The sequence below is a fragment of the Trachurus japonicus genome, chromosome 3 (assembly GCF_045865225.1).
Source record: "Trachurus japonicus isolate A0001 chromosome 3, Traja_1.0".
Taxonomy (NCBI): Eukaryota; Metazoa; Chordata; class Actinopteri; order Carangiformes; family Carangidae; genus Trachurus; species Trachurus japonicus.
The window spans coordinates 28,821,400-28,831,290 of record NC_140909.1 but is presented as its reverse complement, the minus strand read 5'-3'; positions in this window follow the sequence as shown (position 1 = coordinate 28,831,290).

The window sequence follows — 9,891 nt, the reverse complement described above, 5'->3', positions numbered from 1 at the left end:
CGACCATTTTTCAACCTTATTTGAACCTTGTATAGACGTCCTATAAACGTCAAAACTGAACGTCCAGAAGACGTCCAAAAAAGACGTAACAAAAACTTTCATTCTGCACCCGCCAGGGACGTCATTTCGACGTCGGACCATGACGTAGAAAAGACGTTGTTTCGACGTCGGCTTGCTCGCTGGGTACAAACAAATCCTAAAAAGTACAAGGGTCAACCTTGATGTCTGCCTGATGCTTAAAATGATCCATCCATCTTGAACCCCCTCCCCATTGTGCTTGACCCAACCTGGCAGCAACAGAACTGGTGAGACCAGAGCGTCCACTGGGGCTGACTGGGTTCCACATGGAACAGGCACACATCAGCTCACACACAGTTGAGCACATTTAACATCAGTCCGTCTTTTCAAGTACAGTGGTGAGGAAGAGAGTTACTCCATACCTACAAAAACAAGGCTCAGAAAGTTTTGCAGTGTTTATATCCAAGCTGAGGTTCCTGTTAAAATCAGCAAAGAATTGTGATCACCATGATCAATGATCACTTTGCATATGCCTTTTATTGCACTGATCAACTTTCTGATCAACATGTGTCTCATTCCCTGTTTTAGTTCCTGTTTTTTTTTAAGTCATTGTCCTGTCTTCCTGCTACACCCTGCTTACCTAATGTGTCTTACCTGTGTTTATTTCCTCATCTGTGCCATGGTCCTGTTTTCCTGCCTGGTGCTGCCTGCGTGTTCTCTGCATTTTCCCCATAAGTTTATTAAAATATTTTTGTTCATCATCTTGGTTTCTGTGTCCTTGTCTGCATTTGGATCCTGTTTCTGATAAACGTGACACAACACAAAACCCTGAAATATTTTGATGCTCTGATGAGCAGAAACTGGAGTGGTTGTGTGTTTAAGACTGCTAGTTTTTAATTTCTGATGATTTCCCTTGAACCTTGGCATTGTTTTCCTTTTCTTTTTTTGGATAATGGTTTTGAACCCCCCTTTTCTATTTATTTGATGTGTTGATGATGTGCTCTGGTCCCGGTTTGTTTTCTTGGTGTCTTATAAGCCCATGCGGGCTGGGCATACAGAAGTATGCATGACACAATAATGAAAGCAATTCATTCATTCATTCATTCATTCATTCATTCATTCATTCATTCATTCTCTTATGGTGCTGTTTTGCCCATATTTATGGATTTTTTTAAATATACATAATTATGAGTGATCAAAGGGTACTGCACATGAATGGACTTGATACATATTCTCTTGTTTTAGATGATAACCTGCTGTTATACATTATCTAACTCGGATACAGTTTTATATGTGTACTGTCCCTGTAAAGATCAAATATAAAAAAAATGTTTTATGTATTTATTAAACATTTTGATTGTGCAACATCATGTGTCAAAACTCACATTAAAAATAATCAGAGTGGTTCACATGTAGCCCATCAGTGTAGAACAAATCAAACACTAGGAAAACTGAGATGGTGTTATAGAACATAAAGCACGTATTAACCATGAACACTTCGCACCTCATCACTGGACTGTGCCTGAAGCAACATGAAATGAGTCACATCTGAAAAACATCCTGGTGTTTCAGGTCTTGCATAGACAATGTGATGGTATGTTATTAAGAGGAAAGTATTACCAAGCTTTCCCAACAGAGCTTAATCTCTAAAGCATTGAAAAAGTGAGCCTATTTAAAGAACATGTGAGAAGGGGCGGGGGCTATACCATCTCCAAGTAAATGTTCTTTAAATCAAGGAGAAACATCTGTAGCTGACAGCACGCCTCCTTTTTCACCCATGTAGACTGTGCTCATGATAATGTGTTTGCTTATTAGCCTGCAGCAGACAAGAAGACACTAATACGATGCTTTGTTCCATGCTGCTACACTGGGAAGCCACTTATTCTGCAGACACGACCTCGCAAATAACGGGAGAAGACAAAAGCTTTTCCCCTGCACAGAGGATTTTTACTGCCCTAATGAGAAACGTGGACGTGTATATATGTAGCACTGAGCTGCAGTTAAGGCCTCCAGTCTCTAGAGGAGAGGGAGTGAGAACCAAAGAGATACAGCAACAAGAGGAAGACACTGATGGAGACAAAGGCAACATTTTACATGCTGTTTTCAGGTATGGATGGACAACACGAAAATGTTCATCGGGTCATGTCTCAGTAACACCTCAACAGAACTTCTTCAAATTTGGCACAAATAACCACAACAACTCACCGATGGACTGATTAGATTTAGATCAAATGTCACAGTTCAAGATCAGTGTAATGTCATAAATCTCGTTTAAGCCACTCCTGAGGCTTCACACTGCAGAAATGACTACATTTCATGCAAATGGTTCACATTTTACATGATTCATATGATAAACGTGGATGTGGCAGACAAGTGTGAGGCAGTAATTCTAGTTTCATCACATGATGATGCAATGCTGAAGTGGAATATTGAAAAAGAGAGAAATACATGCATCAAGGAGGGAAGATGACCTTGAGGAGGAGGAGAGTGATAAAGGCTGAAGGCAGAGAATCAGTGATGTACCTACAGTTAGAGCAGATTAGGGGGATGAGGTTTGCAGCATCAGTATGGAGAACAAGCACAGGCCTGATCCTCACCTGCTCCTCTCCATCATTGTGGAAACACTTAATTCTCCTCGTCCCCCTCCCACAAACAGCTGCTGATTATAAATCTGACAACAGCAGCAAGGCCTGGCGTTCGGACTGCTGGTGTTTGTTTATTCTTTGACATCTAACAAATCATTTTTAAAGAAATGCTATAATTCCCTACTTTTCCCTGAAATCCCCACATTCTCCTTGGATCCACCCCTAGCATGACCTCGCAGATATGAGTTTCTTTATGGTCTATGCGCCAATGACACGTCTCATCTCGGAGGGAGTAAAAAAAACTTGGGACTTGGAGAAGACTTATTGCTTTTGGCAGTCCCACCACAGACTTTATTGTTCTTGCTGTGGGTATGATTCAAATGCAGTTTGTCGGAGCGGACATTTGTGTAAGGTGTTACCTGAGGACAAGGAAATATCTTCCTTACAGAAAGCGCCACAGTGCTAAATCCACAGTGACACAGTCCTACTGTAGGCTTCTACTGTGCAGAGAGAATAAGAGCCAATGAGCAGCATGAAATCAACTTTATTTATGCAACACCTTTCTTTCATTCAGAAAATTAAAACCAGATAAAAGAGAAAACCAAAGAGCACAAGCGGGGAGGAAGTGAAGACAATTACGTAGATGAATATGAATAAATGAAAACAGATCAAACATTATGCACAAGGACCTGACATTACTGTAGGCAATAAAATATTTAAAACTGGTAACTGTTGATTAAAAAAAAAAGAATAAACACATTAAACATTAGTAGAGTCTGACACAAAGAGCTTTAAAAGAAGTGAATGATCAGAGCTCCTGCAGATCTGACAGACAACACTTGAGTCCTGCTCATTGCATTTTCCTTAATTCTCTTGTTTTGTTGCCATTATGGTAACTTCTGTTCACTATACAGCTACACTAGATAATTAGGCAGAGCTGTGTTTCCATTTTTAATTCATTTGATTTCATTAATATCATAAACACCTATTTAGAGCTCTTGGATTTGTTAATGTTGTGCTGTATCAGTGTGTTGATGCAGTTTCAATGACATTGAGTCAGAGCTGAATAAAAAGAAAGTCAACAGCATGACACTTAAACAATATAATACACATTATTAATTACTTTTTGTTTTTTTAATCACATTAGATTTTCCTCATATATAAAATTAAGACATCAGACCAGGCTGATACAACGGCCACAGCTTCATGGTGTTATTTCCTGTATATATATTTCTGGCTTCACAATAAAATCCTGGGCACTGGATAATTATAATCATTGGACTCTCACATTTACCCTGAGCTGCTGTGAACAAAGAATGGGACAGTTTCAGAGGAAATCTCTTTTTTTCTCCCCCTTGCTTTTTATTTTGCACAAACAAAAGAGAAGATTTCTCTTCTTTGTCTTTAAATCTATTGTCTCCTCATCTTTATCCTTTGCAGCTTCTATGTAAAGCCTCATAATTGCCCCTTATGCCAGGCTGGATTCCAGTTATTACAGCAGCTAAATGTGAACTGCCTCTTTGATTGTTTGCTCTTAAATGGATTCAACCATTTTCAAGCTGTTGTCTCTTAATACTTCTTTATGAGCCCTGAGACATGAGATCATTTTCCCCAAACACCCTCCCACCTCCCCCAATGAACTATTCGGGCTCTAGTTTCTTAGACCAGGCGGTTCCAGGGTGCCATTCCGAACGTTTACTTTAACGTGTCGGAATGCCGGCCTTTAATTATTTATGGAAAAGGGGTGCCTTTCCGAACCTGAAAAAAGTCCGCCATTAAAAGGTTTAAGGCACTGGGTAAACACATCACAACAAATGCTTTGGTAGCACAGTGGTTAGAGCATCCGCCTCCAGCGCAGTAGGTTAAGGTGCGACTCCCGGAGGTGCTGCATATTAGCAGAGACTTTCTTGGCCTCTACCTGATCTTTTTACTAAACTTAACCAACTCCTTTCTACATTGCCTAAACCCAACCAAAGCACAGAGCAAGGACATTTATTTTTCAGCAGGAGCGCCGCGGCTGCATCAGACTGGCACCTGGGTGAAACTTTGGAGGGGGAGGGGGGGCTGTCCCCGCGGCGCGATCGTGTCAAGCCGGGCAGGAAGTCAAACCACGAGAGAATCCGGTCAATTTTCAAAATAAAACACATTCGGAACAGCGGCCCCTCGGAAGGAATTTTCGGACTGGCAGACCGTCGGAATGGTGGTCTATCGGAATGGGGGTCGCCCCCCAGACCAGGCGCAGTCTAGGTGCAGCACAGGTGCACCGCGCCAACGGGGTGTGTCCAGACCATGACGCACTTTGCAACTTTTGTGCATGATGCAGCCCAGCACAGGTACTCCTCCTGACCCGCCTACCGGTGCAAGTGGGAAAGAGGGAGGAGGGAAGGTTTGAGTGGTGTAACCCAGCCGTCTCAGATTTTCACCAATCAAGTAAGCTCCTCCTCTCCTCACCTTTAAATGTGTCACGAGCGAGGTGCACTGCAATTTTGTCATTTTATATTTTGACATGGACAAGGGAGACATCGACGCCAGACGGCCAAACAGTTTAGGGGAGCATACGTCAGTCCGACTGCCCAAAAGTCCGACTGCCCATCTCTCCGACTACCCATTAATCCGACTTTTATAGGCCCATTGGCCCGACTGCCCATTGCTCCGACCAAACTAATCTCTGTATTCCGACGAGGGCTAAATCCGACCATCCAGAATTCCGATTTTGGACCGAACCGGCTCTGGGTCATGGCTCGAGGCGAAGGAGATTCACAGTCATGGTTTAAATGTTTGCCTCTTTCTTTTCTTTTTGTTACTGTTTGTGTCATTTTGTGGAGCAGTGGTAAATGTCTTTGCTGCTCTGCTCCGCTCTCATGCCACGGCCGCTTGGGTGGTTGCACTGGGAGCGTACTTCTCCTCCTCTCTCCGCTCCCGTCAGACATCGACTGCAGTCGCCCATACTCACACACACGCGTCATTTTAAACGTGTGTGTGTGTGTGTGTCGTGTGCAGACGCAACTGACAAATATTTAGGCTATAGACGGAAAAGCAACAACTTAATTAATCATCATTTTATTTTGAAAATTTACCGGATTCTCTCGCCTTTTCTGTGCCCGACTTCCTGTCTGGTACGATCTGGTCTATCCAGGCTCGCGTGCAAAATAGAACTGAACTGATCTGAAGCGCTGCAGGCGCGCGCACTGTGCTCCAGAGCGAAAGTGCCTCCGCTCCACTGCTGCTTATATTCTGTTGCCCGTCGGACCCCGTCGGATCCTCGAGCTGAAAAGCGTTTTGATGACTTTGATGTTCTCCAAACCCTTCATTGGCATTGCGGTGAGTAGAACATTGGTGAATTATCGATTTTAGGTGGAATATCCCCTGAATTGCAGTAGGCTAAAGCAGCAGCAAAGTTGTGTGTTTCTTCATAAAATAAAACTACATCAGCCTAATATTTTCATCATTGAGTGATGCAGGTCTGTTGGGTTATCTGAGTGGTTAATTGTAATATCCATTAGTGGTATGATCATGTTTTGTTTTGTTTTAATAGGGTCTGTGAATATCATTTTGTCATTTATTGATGCAGTCATTTGGATACTTAATGATCAGTAAAACAAGATGCCTCGAGTCCATATTTATGTTTCTTCAGTACCTACGGCTGATATCAGACTGCTGTTTGGCTAATTTTACATAAAATATTGCCCACCCCTGTGTTATTACAGTATCGGCCTCCATGACGATGCGTCGCAACAGGGCTCTGGGTCAGAGAGGCTCGAGGGGAGGGAGGCTCACCGCTTATGTATTTGCCACTTTCTTTTATTTTTGCCACCCGATTCTCTGTTTGTGTACATTTTTGTTATCATGCTTATGACATGCACCGTCCCCTGCAGATTGGCAGCCGACTTAGACAAAGAATTATGCATTAGTGTGTTTTACTGTTGTGCATTTCCTTTTGCTGCAATAAACATTTGCTTATGATTCGTGATACAATGGAAACTGGTAAAAATAAACGTGTAAAATTACAGTTAGGAGTGTCAGGCTGGGAAGTGAAGTTTTGCTCAGAGGGAGAGAGAGCGTGAGACTGTTACTGAGTTTTATATGTTAACATCTGATTTGTCAGTGATTTAGGCTATGATGCTGTGGTTTTAAGGAAATTATACAACAACCTTAAAGTTTAATATATACAGAGGCAAGTTTAACTTTTTTAAATTATTAACTAGGCCTATAAAATAATTCCAAGTGAAAATAAGAGGAAATGTGAATATTTAATTTGCAATTTGATTTACGCACCATGTGCGCCCCGACATTTTCTAAATTTGCATTTCTAAGGGGCCACTGCGCTCCTACGGCGGTGAAGTGAGTTGGGGTTGCTATGCTGCTTATATCGTCTTTTCTGTCTCTTGCAGGCTAGAAGCAGACTCGACCCTGACATGTCCTGACGCTGTGGAGGAGGAGTCGAACTCATGGAAGAATCAAAGACTTTTCTCTGACATGTGACGTCCGCACTCAGGGTGATCTGAGCTTTAATCATCATTCTGATTTAATAACAGTTATAACACAATTTTCTTGTTTGCTGCACATACATAAATATTTTGACTTGGTAATTTATCTTTATCTTTCTTACGTCATTGTAGCATCACATTATTTGGTTACACGTATAGTCTGATAAGTGTCGGACAGTAGATGTGGTCTTAAAAGTTTTTGACCATCACTGTTGTTTATGGACTTTGAATTATTCAGTTCGTTAATTTGGTGGCTTTTTCGTTATTTTTGAAATGTATTACTATTATGTAATCAAGTGTGTCTGTGTTTTCACCTGCTTTGGGAAATTAAACCGTTAAAAGAACCACGCAGTCGCTTTTTTGTGTCTTGGAGGTGCATTAAAACGCCACAGGCTGCATTGTCTACGCCATGATGCATTGACAGATTCACTTATTTACTTAAAGCAGAAGTAAGCGATCCGGTCGTTTTGGCTAATGCTGCGTTCCAGGCAGGCTTTTGAAACCGTAAATTACAGCTTCAAGTCACGACTTATGACTTTGTAGCGTTCCAGGCAACCCACTCGTGTTTTTCCGACCTGTTTTACCTGTTAAAGTGCACTATAACAGCCACTCGTAACTTCCGACCCGTGAACTCGTACCAGATCGAACTGGTAAGACTTCACAGGTCGGAAATACACGAGTTACGGGTTGCCTTGAACGCACCATAACGTCTTGTCAGCCGATGGAGTTAGCAGCCCCCGCCCTCGTCATGGATCTATTGGTCCTTGTCCCTACGTCACCACATTCACGCGCATCCCTTGGCTGCACACACAGCCCTTCATGCCGTTCTCTCTCCTCATTGGATAAAACTTGTAGGATACGAGAAAAGTTTTCTCCTCGGCTCAGAGCAGAGCAGAGTGACTGAGAGACCCGTGTTTTGGTCCAAACACTCTATGTAAGTGATTGCTGTCGGAAGATATAACTATTTAAGACTTATATTAACACAAAAATATCGCTTAATTCTGCTTTAAGGACGCTAAGTTTTCTCGCTTTTGCTAATTTTCAATTCCTGTTTTTCGTTTGGCTTTTAAATTTACAGTTGAATAAGTTGCATTGACTGTCAAGTTCAATCAGAGGACAGATGATCTGATAATATAAGATCCTGAGAGAAGAGCCTCCACTCCGCAGCAACTTGACTTTTGCCTCTTAATTCTACATGCAGCACACACGAATATTTTTTAATGTAGAATATTGTAGACTACAGTTCAAAAGCCCCGACCTAAATGCATAACGGTCGTATTAATTAATTATTTATAGGAGAACGCCTATGCTATGCTGCTTTCATTGGTCGCTTAAACGTCGGCTCGTGGTCGTTTCCTAATGTATACCAACCAACACAATATTTTAAACAATAAAAAATAAATGAGGTATAGCCCTATAATAAAATGAAACCAGTAAAGATGTACAGACAGTATGGCATTTTTCAACATATTTATTTTTTGAAAATCGACAGACTGAATTTACAAACTATTAGCTAGGCTCTGCACACACACTATTTTTTAAATAAAATAAATAAATAAAAACATCTTATCCTATTATATAAAATTAAATTAAATTAAACAAAGGGTATCCTCTTGTAGGGTTTTAAAATGCCATCCTAAAAAAATACCAGGCCAATGTAGCCAACTATATACAATATCAGGACCAACTCAGCCATCCTGGAGCAGCAGCCAACTGTTGATGGGCCAGCTGAAAAACAAAGCATAATCTTGGAATCTCAAGAAACAAGTCCTCTGTCTCATGTCCAAAGTCATAAACACCAAGTCCAGGCCCATAGGCAATAGAGTAAAAAGTCTTCAAATTAGATAACTTCACTCACCTCACAAAAAGTTGTGCATGGAATACAGCACTGCATCCCAGTACTGCCCCAGCGTGTGGGTCCCATTCTCATACTCCTCCTTCAGCTGGTTTATCCGGCTCTTCAGGCGCCTCCATTTCGCCCTTGTAGCTTGGCGGGCCTCTCCTCGCCGGGCAGCACGGACAGTGTGCTCTGTTTTGCGCTGCTCATTTTTCATGTGGATGATGAACACCCAGATGTTTGGGTGCCGCCGCTCCAGAGCCAAATTCCACCTGTAATGAAAGGCTGAAATAGAAAAAAGCATGACAAGATAATTATGTTTTCATTTTCATAGAGAGAAAATACAAAGGTTCTAACCACTAGGTCAGTCAACTTTCTCGCTAAAAAAGGGATTTGTCCACGATCACTTATAGCCTAGATCAGTGTTTCCCAAACTTGTGAGAGAAGCCTACTTACTGTTGATTAAAAAAGGTACATATTACGCCATAAAGATGTTCAATTTCATGGACAGCTAGACACACTAATGTTTAAAATGGGTATTATTCATACATATGAAATAAGACCCATAAACAGGCCTTCTTTAGTTCTTGTTTCAAATATGTTTATTAGGAAACTGATCACATAACAGAGAAATTAACAGTCGACAGTTACGTTTCCATGTTTTTTACAGAAGATGAGAAAAGTAATCCCTGACAAAAGGGACTAATGACAAAACTGTATAACAAGTAAACATCAACAAGGCAGATAAACCAAAACAGACATGACAAAAAAAGGCCTTGTTTAATTCTTACCTTCAACATTGTTGTTGGTCCTGTTGTCAATGACCCTTCTGTAGACATTCCACAGTGCAGGTGGAAATTGGCAGCCAGCTTCCAGGTAATTTCCAGGTGATTTCACCCCCACACAGGTGGACTATCTTGTGGATAGCACTGCAGCAGCACTCCTTGGGACACTTGATGCTGTA